The following is a 12,326-nucleotide window of genomic DNA, read 5'->3' on the forward strand; positions in this document are numbered from 1 at the left end:
ACAGTGCCCCTTGCGGTCTGCCCTCCGTCTCTCTAATCACAGTTCCCCCTTTTGCACTCTCTGCCTCCCCTGCACAGTCCTACCTTCAGCATAGATAGATAGATAGCTAATATTAGCAATGTGTTTAAGTTTGAGTAAGAGATTGTAGACTTGCTAAAGGAGATATTCAGAGACTACAGACATGATACAGGAGATGGTCAGAGACTGAGGACATGATACAGGAGATGGTCAGAGACTGAGGACATGATACAGGAGATGGTCAGAGACTACAGTCATGATACAAGAGATGGTCAGAGACTACAGTCATGATACAAGAGATGGTCAGAGGCTGCAGACAGGATACAGTAGATGGTCAGAGACTGCAGACAGGATACAGGAGATGCTCAGAGACTGCAGACATGATAAAGTAGATGGTTAGAGACTGAGGTCATGATACAGTAGATGGTCAGAGACTGCAGACGTGATACAGGAGATGGTCAGAGACTGCAGACGTGATACAGAAGATGGCCAGAGACTGCAGACATGATACATGAGATGCTCAGAGACTGCAGACATGATACAGGAGATGGTCAGAGACTGAGGACATTAAACAGTAGATGATCAGAGACTGAAGACATGATACAGTAGATGGTCAGAGACTGCAGACATGATACAGGAGATGGTCAGAGACTGCAGACATGATACAGGAGATTTTCAGAGACTGCGGACATGATACAGGAGATGGTCAGAGACTGAGGGCATGATACAGTAGATGGTCAGAGACTACAGACATGATACAGGAGATGCTTAGAGACTGAGGACATGATAGAAGATAGAAGAGCACTAGGGGGGCCGGAGAGCACAGACGAAGCAGAGAGCACTGGAGGTGCTGAAGGGCACGGTGGGGGGGGGGACTGGAGAGAATTAAGAGGGGGTTTGGAAAGCATTGTAGGGGGGTTGGAAGGTGCAGGGGTGGATTGCACTGGGGGGGACAGGGAGCACTTGGGGGGCGAGCAGGGAAAACCAGGGGGGTGGAGAGCACTGGGGGGGACAGGGAGTACATGGGGAGCAAGCAGGGAAAATCAGGGGGGTGAAGAGCACTGGGGGGGACAGGGAGCACTTGGGGGGGTGGGCAGGGAAAATCAGGGGGGTGGAGAGCACTGGGGGGGACAGGGAGCACTTGGGGGGTGGGCAGGGAAAACCAGGGGGGTGGAGAGCACTAGGGGGGACAGGGAGAACTTGGGGGGTGGGCAGGGAAAATCAGGGGGTTGGAGAGCACTGGGGGGGACAGGGAGCACTTGGGGGGCGGGCAGGGAAAACCAGGGGGGTGGAGAGCACTGGGGGGGGGCAGGGAGCACTTGGGGGGCGGGCAGGGAAAACCAGGGGGGTGGAGAGCACTGGGGGGCAGACAGGGAGCACTTGGGGGGCGGGCAAGGAAAACCAGGGGGTGTAGAGCACTGGGGGGGGACAGGGAGCACTTGGGGGGCGGGCAGGGAAAACCAGGGGGTGGAGAGCACAGGGGGGGACAGGGAGCACTGGGTGGGGGACAGGGAGCACTTGGGGGCGGGCAGGGAAAACCAGGGGGTGGAGAGCACAGGGGGGCAGACAGGGAGCACTTGGGGGGCGGGCAAGGAAAACCAGGGGGTGGAGAGCACTGGGGGGGGGGGGACAGGGAGCACTTGGGGGGCGGGCAGGGAAAACCAGGGGGTGGAGAGCACAGGGGGGGACAGGGAGCACTGGGTGGGGGACAGGGAGCACTTGGGGGCGGGCAGGGAAAACCAGGGGGTGGAGAGCACAGGGGGGGGACAGGGAGCACTGGGTGGGGGGACAGGGAGCACTTGGGGGCGGGCAGGGAAAATCAGGGGGGTGGAGAGCACTGGGGGGGACAGGGAGCACTTGGGGGGAGGGAGAAAGCACTGTGGGGAGCTGAAGAGCATGGGGGGGGCTAAAGAACAGGGGGGGTCTAGTGCACTGGGGGTGGGGCTAAAAGCACTGAGGGAGGGATTAGGAGCACTGGAGGAGGTTAAGAACTTTGGGGGGCCAGCAAAAGAAGTTGTATAGGAGGGGGATGGGGCAGCTGCATATAGATGAATTGATCTTTCCCTATTCTTCCTGCAGGAGGGAGAGGAGGAGAATCGGTTATTCAGCAGGAAGCTGCAGGAAGAATAGAGAAAGATGAATTCCTCTATATGCAGCAGCCCCATCCCCCTATCCAGCACACACTTTTGCAAATTGCAATGGGCACTCACCTTCTTCCCGCCAAGGCTCCGCCCCTTCTTCCCGCCGAGGCTACGCCCCCTTATTCCCGCCGCGGCTCAGCCCCCTTATTCCCCCCACTGCAGCTGCCTTCACACTGCGGGATCTGTCTGAACACACCGGCTGACACCCCCCAGTGAGTGGCACCCGGGGTGGGCCGCCCCCCCGCCCCCCCCCATTGGTACGCCACTGACTACATACAACCCGTACTCTATACACCCCGCATTATATACACCACGCACTATATACACCCCGTACTCCATACACCCCGCTGTTAAACTTTCAGTGCGAAATAGAAATACATTTTTATTATTACAGGTCAAGAATTGTGAACTTTGAGGCCTCCATTGACCTTGCTACATATTGAGTCAAAACTCTTTCAGTTTGAAACACACATTGCGTCCATTGTTGAGATGGTTTTGTTTGCATGTACTTTGAGATAAAAAGCTGTGTTATCTGCCCCCCGAAAGGAAACTGTGTTTGACAAACTTTTAAATACAATACTCAGAAAGACAGATAAATAAATCGCTTATCACAGGTGGATCGGCCTTTGGGGGAAAAGGTTTACATAAGACATCCTTCCCCTGGTCTTGAAACACGAAAAACCAGAGAGGTCGTAAAACTTTATGTTCAGGCCATGACTCACACAATGGGCGAAACTCAATTTCAGGATAACACCTGTGTTCACCCATCCACAAGCAGGATAAGCTATTGTCTATATCATGAGGAGACAAACAAACGGAAACGGACAAAGACTAGAATCTGTCATTTATTTACCTAAACACAAACAGGGGGATAAAGTTGTTGAAATCTACACGGAGTCACATAAACATTGTCACTTAGATTGATGAGAACTGCAAATCTCAAAATGAATTTCAGAAAATCATAAATTGATATCTTTGCCCCATCATATACAAAAGGTGTTATGGAACTATGATGTTATGACAACCTCCTACTGAGAAGTACATTATATTCTATCATATAGTAGTGTCAAAGGGTCAGACATTTCGCCCATATTTTATAATCCAGTCCCCATATCATGAATGTACTGTTGTTAACATAATAATGCCTAAATGGATAATATATTATGATCAGAAGTAACCATGTATAGGACAAGTTACATATACAAGCTGTTGTGTATCAATATATATATAACCGTATATTTTTCGATATAATTCTTACTGCTACTAATTGAAGTCTTGGGTTAAAGAGTAAAATCCAATATATATATATATTACATAAGAGATATTAAATATGAGAATGGTGGTATCCAGATTAATCTTTATTCAGATACCTGGTGGATTAAATGGACGTCATAGATGAGAGCATGATTACATTTATGTTTTTTATAATAGTCTTAAATGGAGAAATCTTTAATTAATTTTAATATACTGGTTAACCAAGAGGTGTCACCCTATGACATCACCAGTTAATGAATAAGATGTTCCAACCAATAGGAATAATGTTCCTCCCACTGGGTTTGGCTTATGATAATTTTTACTGCCCTTTTGTTCAACACAAAATAAAAAGGAATCAGAGATGTAATAGAAGACAACAGAACACAACACAACACAACAGACACACAACAGACACAAGACACAAGATACATCACACTTACAACATACACACTACCACAGCTATGCACAGACTCATCTACACAGACGACTCCATTTCAATCTGCCATGTATCTGAACCTTTGAGGGACGCCAAACAAAGCTCCTCCCTAATTGGCCACCATCTTGGAAATGCAGCCATCTTAAAGGAACCTGGTAACTACTATTCTAAGCTAAGCGGCCATTTTAAATATGGTAATTATGCCTTGCTGTTATTTGATTATTATTCAATATTGTTTATGTACTTCCTTAAATGTTTTACATTTCCTATTTAAAGGGTAACGAAAGTACAATCCCAGCCGTATAAACCATATGTAGATTTTTCTCTAAAGAGATGATTTTTGTTTTTATAACATTTTTAATATCAGATTAAGCGCATTATTTGCGATTTTACGTCTTCCGTTTTGCATGGCTTATTCTCACTTCATCTGCAGTGGAATGACTTTCGGCCATGTGATTCGCAGACTATTGTGGTCTGATTATATAGAATATTAATTTATGGTTCATACTACACCTGGGAAATACATAATCTTGCTTTATTTTACTTTCATCGTTTAGCTAAATATCACATTGCATTTATCGTTTTAAGTTGGTATTTTATGTAAGGTTATCTCTTTGTGTCACTCAAGTATGATCATTTATGGTGAAAATATGTCTTGCGAATAAATATTCTTATATATATATTCCCTACTGTAGACTGCTTCACTAAGATTGGTATATGCTTTTAAAAAGAAATTAACTGATATAAAAAAAAGAACTTGGGAAAATTGCGTGGTATACTATGAGTGTCTGAACAAAATTAATTGGGTTTTTTTTCTTAGATATTAAATTATTTGCCGTAATCGGCTGGAGGCACTGCGTCATAATTCTATTGATAGTTCAGACACCGCCTTTTAGTAATAAATTAAAAATAGTCAAATTTTATACCAAAACGCACAACATATTAAATGGAGTTGCACTGCTGAGATATCATTAATTTTTTACATATGCCAATCATAATTTTGATCATGGTGACATAATTAATAACTTTGCAAAAAAAAAAAAAATAGAATTTTTTTTTAATATTTTTTTTTTTAAATTATTTAATTGTGAATATTAATAGTAATGCCCTAAAATGTCTACATAAGGTAAGGTTCACGCTGCCAACTCTGGCTAGATGTTAATCCCACAGCCCCAGTAGATTCGGCACAGATCTAGAATATGTAGAGACACCTCTCTGAGTCTAAAATGGTGGTGTATGTATAGGCTAGTTGGAGTCATACCAAAATCCTCAGAAAAAGTCGGGCCAAAAATGGGCACCAGACGTGGGTAGGGGAAAACCTGATGTATGAACTCACCGAAAGCTTCTCTAACCCCAAAGACGTCAGGAAGCGTGATCACATACTTTTAGAATCATGGCCAATCTTACTGTATCTCTGTGAGGAACTGCACCATAAGGCTCAGCAAAAAGGAATTTAGTAAAGTTCTAATCTCCACTCCAAATAATAAGAAGTGAGATAAGGAACCTCCTTGAGCAGGTGAAAGTGACCTCTATTGGGACACATAGGTTAAGAGAATGTAGCGTGAAACTGTAGGAAAAAGTAGAACTGTGGCAGAAGTTTTATTCAGAAAGCTGTAATATAAGCAACCATTTGAAAGAACAATGTAAACGATTAATGCAATAAGTAGGAAGTTTTGAGCAAGGAAAATTTTTTTTTATTAGTGGAAGTTGCAGAGTAATCAGTAGTTGAAAATTAAGTTGCCGAGTAACCAGCAGTGGAAAATTTATAAATAAATAAATAAAAATAAAAATGTAACAGTTCCAGTAAGGACAGGAATTCATCAAAAAATAAATAGGAAAATTCAAAAAGGTTATGGTGTCCATACAAAAGGGTACTGCTTATCAGTCCTGCATTATAAATAAAATGAAGTAATTAATTAGACCCAGATATGACTCCCAGTCTGATGGTTAAGACCCAGACAAGGGGGGGAGAGTTAGGCAAAGAGTCCACGTCCTACCCCAGCCATATTCCTAAGATAGGAGGGCAGAAATTGGGCAGCCATACATAACTAGGTATGAGTCATATCGGGTCACCGCAAAAAGACTAGCACCCCTAAAGAGATACCATACACCTCCAGAATTTAAAAAGTTTGTTTTAAAAAGAGTACTGTCCCGATTTTTATTAAGAAAGGGTCCTTAGACATTACTAATCATCTTTAGGCCTACGAAAACAGCCTATCTGTGTTGTGCCTCAAGGATGTAATTTAAAAGTCGGCCCACACATAAAAAAAAAAGAAAATCCTTAACTCTGCTAGAGCTGCTATATATAATTTAAAATGTACACAGCACCAAAGCCCACTGAATTTTTGCTGTACTGTACTCAAAAGTGCCTAACACCCTTCAATGGAGGAGCCTGAGTACAACCATCCAGAATTTAAAACCCTGTGCTTTGAGGCATCGGCCAGGTACATAAAAATAAGTTTGGCCAGGGACTACAAGTTGGGGTGTTCACTGGAATGGTTGGCAAAAGAGAGCGACAATTTGCACTCCATCCAACAGACCAGTGAACAAAGAAAGGCGTGAGCCTGTCACCAAAATTGTGGCAGAAACACACCTTTCTCCTCAACCTTAACACTAAAAAAAAAAAAAAAAAATAATAATAAATAAATAAATAAAAAGGTGCAAGATTTTATACTGGATACCTCAAGGAGGACACCGGACACCCCACCAATAAGGAGGGGGGAACAGAGGCCATTTTAGGATTTCTTTCCAAGGGGACAGGGCCCAAGGTTTAAAAGAATCTCCAGAGAGTATCCCCAAAGAGCCCAATTCACCCTTGAGGATGGAAATCCTCGCTATGCCAAATATCCTCAACAAAAGGGGGGACCCCACAAATAAATAGGGATTTGCCCCATCTTAGGGCTCCCCAAAATCATCGGGAAGATGGAGACATTAAGGCCCAGACCCCGCCAGGACCGAGCAAATGGTTCTGATAGGGATCTGTCCCATCTGTCTGTACCCGAGAGACATAGGCACCGCCGGAGGCGGAGCCAAATATATAAAAAAAAAAAAAAAAGCCAATAATTCTATTTCTGAAAAGGTTTTTCAGCAGAGTAGATGCCAAGGTGGATCGGATGATCACTTGGTTCACTCAGGGCACTGTAGCCCGAACTAAAATAATTCCTCTTTAGGAACAAATCTTGTGGCCAGCCAAAGGCCACAAAATCCTTAAATGCCCAAATAGCAAGGGATCAGAGGGACACACTGAATGGATGCATAGGAGACAGAGGTTCTAACACCATTTTATCCCCAGGTCACAGTATTGAGGATCCTGAAAATCCCTGCCAGGGGGATCTTGGTTGTTAGATAATAACTACTCTCCTATTTTTCAGTGGTCACTTCATCCCTCTGACTCAAACAGGTCGCTCAAAGCGGGCACATTTCGAAAAATCGCCAATGGCGGTGATACAAGGAGGATCAAACCCTAATGACGTAATGAAGTCAAGAGGTTAAAGGTGGTATTACGGTAACCAAGAAGAATCCTCAATGTCAGGTAGTTTTGTTGCCTACCATGAATTGCATTGATGCCCCAAAGGGGGGATATTATATTTTTTTTTTTTTCCTCCCAAGTAGAAGGTAAATTCTAACAAAATAGTATATCACTGTTCAATTGTTCAATGTGTGGTATCCATGGTGATGAATACGTCCCCATGTTAATGAGCCCCAGAAGTCAGTCTCCCCTGGGAAAGGTTGCATATATAGTCTCACCGTCCATGGTGGTCAGATAAAAGGCTGATCACACGATGGAATAAAAGGAGGACTCTGAGGAAGCTCAGGATACTAACTTTACATTGAAATCCCAACTAAAAGTTATGGCTGAAAACTGTATGTATCATTTTCTCATGGAATCCATTTCCCTTTATAGGACTAAGAGACCCAGGAAGTAAGCAGGAAACCGAGAGTCTGATGTATCTGAGACACCCGAGGGGGGTGACAGTGTGAAGGACCCCGGGATATCCCTGATGGCCGGTCTACCAAGACGAACCTGTCAAGACAGCCAAAGGCAAAAGTGCCCGGAGAAATCCACATTCCACTGACCAACAGATGATCACCCTTGGATCCACACCTCACTCGGAGTCACCATGCTTGTTTACTGAAGTCACTACACCTACTTGCAGGTGTCTACACCCCATTCAACTATTCCATACCTATCTACAAAGCTGTCAAAGTCCGATTTAAGCCCTATTTCTTCAAGAGTCTGCCTTGGAAAAATGTTTCAAATGGCTACGGCATTTTTTTTCACACTTTTTCCAAGGAGGGGGGATTTGTTAAACTTTCAGTGCGAAATAGAAATACATTTTTATTATTACAGGTCAAGAATTGTGAACTTTGAGGCCTCCATTGACCTTGCTACATATTGAGTCAAAACTCTTTCAGTTTGAAACACACATTGCGTCCATTGTTGAGATGGTTTTGTTTGCATGTACTTTGAGATAAAAAGCTGTGTTATCTGCCCCCCGAAAGGAAACTGTGTTTGACAAACTTTTAAATACAATACTCAGAAAGACAGATAAATAAATCGCTTATCACAGGTGGATCGGCCTTTGGGGGAAAAGGTTTACATAAGACATCCTTCCCCTGGTCTTGAAACACGAAAAACCAGAGAGGTCGTAAAACTTTATGTTCAGGCCATGACTCACACAATGGGCGAAACTCAATTTCAGGATAACACCTGTGTTCACCCATCCACAAGCAGGATAAGCTATTGTCTATATCATGAGGAGACAAACAAACGGAAACGGACAAAGACTAGAATCTGTCATTTATTTACCTAAACACAAACAGGGGGATAAAGTTGTTGAAATCTACACGGAGTCACATAAACATTGTCACTTAGATTGATGAGAACTGCAAATCTCAAAATGAATTTCAGAAAATCATAAATTGATATCTTTGCCCCATCATATACAAAAGGTGTTATGGAACTATGATGTTATGACAACCTCCTACTGAGAAGTACATTATATTCTATCATATAGTAGTGTCAAAGGGTCAGACATTTCGCCCATATTTTATAATCCAGTCCCCATATCATGAATGTACTGTTGTTAACATAATAATGCCTAAATGGATAATATATTATGATCAGAAGTAACCATGTATAGGACAAGTTACATATACAAGCTGTTGTGTATCAATATATATATAACCGTATATTTTTCGATATAATTCTTACTGCTACTAATTGAAGTCTTGGGTTAAAGAGTAAAATCCAATATATATATATATTACATAAGAGATATTAAATATGAGAATGGTGGTATCCAGATTAATCTTTATTCAGATACCTGGTGGATTAAATGGACGTCATAGATGAGAGCATGATTACATTTATGTTTTTTATAATAGTCTTAAATGGAGAAATCTTTAATTAATTTTAATATACTGGTTAACCAAGAGGTGTCACCCTATGACATCACCAGTTAATGAATAAGATGTTCCAACCAATAGGAATAATGTTCCTCCCACTGGGTTTGGCTTATGATAATTTTTACTGCCCTTTTGTTCAACACAAAATAAAAAGGAATCAGAGATGTAATAGAAGACAACAGAACACAACACAACACAACAGACACACAACAGACACAAGACACAAGATACATCACACTTACAACATACACACTACCACAGCTATGCACAGACTCATCTACACAGACGACTCCATTTCAATCTGCCATGTATCTGAACCTTTGAGGGACGCCAAACAAAGCTCCTCCCTAATTGGCCACCATCTTGGAAATGCAGCCATCTTAAAGGAACCTGGTAACTACTATTCTAAGCTAAGCGGCCATTTTAAATATGGTAATTATGCCTTGCTGTTATTTGATTATTATTCAATATTGTTTATGTACTTCCTTAAATGTTTTACATTTCCTATTTAAAGGGTAACGAAAGTACAATCCCAGCCGTATAAACCATATGTAGATTTTTCTCTAAAGAGATGATTTTTGTTTTTATAACATTTTTAATATCAGATTAAGCGCATTATTTGCGATTTTACGTCTTCCGTTTTGCATGGCTTATTCTCACTTCATCTGCAGTGGAATGACTTTCGGCCATGTGATTCGCAGACTATTGTGGTCTGATTATATAGAATATTAATTTATGGTTCATACTACACCTGGGAAATACATAATCTTGCTTTATTTTACTTTCATCGTTTAGCTAAATATCACATTGCATTTATCGTTTTAAGTTGGTATTTTATGTAAGGTTATCTCTTTGTGTCACTCAAGTATGATCATTTATGGTGAAAATATGTCTTGCGAATAAATATTCTTATATATATATTCCCTACTGTAGACTGCTTCACTAAGATTGGTATATGCTTTTAAAAAGAAATTAACTGATATAAAAAAAAGAACTTGGGAAAATTGCGTGGTATACTATGAGTGTCTGAACAAAATTAATTGGGTTTTTTTTCTTAGATATTAAATTATTTGCCGTAATCGGCTGGAGGCACTGCGTCATAATTCTATTGATAGTTCAGACACCGCCTTTTAGTAATAAATTAAAAATAGTCAAATTTTATACCAAAACGCACAACACCGCACTCCATACACCATTTTGTACATGCACCCAGTACTCCATACACCCCACACACCCCATACAACATACATTCCACACTCCATACAGTCCATACTATACACACCCCATACTGTATACAGCAGCGCTCCATACACCCTTTACTCCATACACCCTGTACTACATACACTCCGCACTCCATACACCCTGTGTGATGGGAGTCACTTTGGTTTGGGGGGCCCATGGAACCCAGCTTACCTTAGAGAGTTTGAGAAATCCCTCTCTCTGCTCCCTAGGCCCCTCTTATGTGTAGGTCACCCTGTGTCTATTAAGGGCACAGGGTGACCAAGAAAATGAAGGACAACTTCTTCATGGACACTGAGAATATGGTTTGGATTACTTCAAATGGGACAGTAATAATTATCAACAATATCTCTCAAGAAATATATGAAGACTATCCCTGGTTTGCTTGATTCTGAACATGTTCATTGAAAGAGCTGGTCTCTCTGGCCTCTGTTCCATGTTCGTCAGTGTAGGAGACGGACAATCTGTTACTGGTGGTCTCCTGCTATTGTCTGTGTATTAAGGTGTGATGTGTTTACACTGATAATAATGTATATTGTACGTTATGAGCTCGATGACGGCAAGTCTGCTACTTAATTAGCTCAAGTTAATTAGATCACTGTCATCTATTGGTTGCTAGTGGGAAAGTAGAATACTGTTTGTGTTGGTTGTTCCTTAGATATGTTAATTATATTTATGTACACAATTTCATCTGCATATGATAATGTAATCAGGCACCTGACCTGGTGGGGTATATATTCGGTGTGAGTTTGTTCAATAAATGTTCCAGGTCTTATACAAGCTATTCTCGGCTAGTTTTGTATGGGGGTGGCTAGAATATCTGATATCTATATATCCAAACCTCCACTGGGATCCATGGTCTGGATAGCAGAAGAGAAGAGGTACAGATATCAGTTGCCATGGAAGAGGAATTCAGAAGGAGGTTGTAAGAGACGCAGATACAGCACAGGGGACCAATGTCAGAGCAGGTCCTGCTAGGATGGTATTATTTAATCCGCTTGGAAGAAAATGCTAGCCCATGAGCAGCGACATCAGGGAAAAATCCTCCCCTCCATCCAGGAAAGGTACTCATTGCAGTATGGGGTGTGGGTGCTGATTTTGGGAGATAAACTGCACAAGGAGCAGACAGCTGAGTTAAGCAGGCTGGTCTGGACAGAGATGCGTTTGGAAGAGAGCTATAGAGCCCTCCGGTGGCATGTATCCCAAGCTTGCCCTTGGATAGTAAATGACAGCCCAACAGAAGGCTTTGGCTACAGCGGCCAGGGATTGTTGTAAGGCACTGTTCCGGGCACTGAAACATATGGAGTTTCTGGCCGTTCAGGAATAGGAGCTGGAGATCGCCTACAGATGGCTGCTAGACTCTGCTCAGCGCCAGGGCTGGGCTCCCTTTCCTAGAAATATCCAGAGGTACCAGCTGACAGTCCGGAAATCCTGGCTAAAGAGTCGGCAATGTGGCACAGTAACAATGCGTTTTGCTCACCTGCACCCACACCTGCGGCAGTTCCGGAGGCCCAGGGCGAGAAGGTGGCGGTCACTCCCCAGCAGCAGATTAGGATCCAGGGGGAGAAGGGAGAGAAGGTTGTCATCCTCCCTCCCCAACAGTCAGTCAAAGCGGAGGAAACTGTCTTCCTTCCCCAGCCAGGATCTGTGCACCTGGGAGATGGAACCAGAGAAAGGTTGTCCCAACACCCAGATGAAGGTAAGGAAGAAGGAGCAGCCAACTCCCCTTCCCAGCAGCAGATGATGCCCCAGAATGATGACACCAACCCAGCGGAAGAGCTGGCAACAGAGCAGAGTGCTGCTGGCCTCTGCCCTCAACTGACAAAGAA

The sequence above is a fragment of the Pelophylax lessonae genome, assembly GCF_965119305.1.
Source record: "Pelophylax lessonae genome assembly, chromosome: 12".
Taxonomy (NCBI): Eukaryota; Metazoa; Chordata; class Amphibia; order Anura; family Ranidae; genus Pelophylax; species Pelophylax lessonae.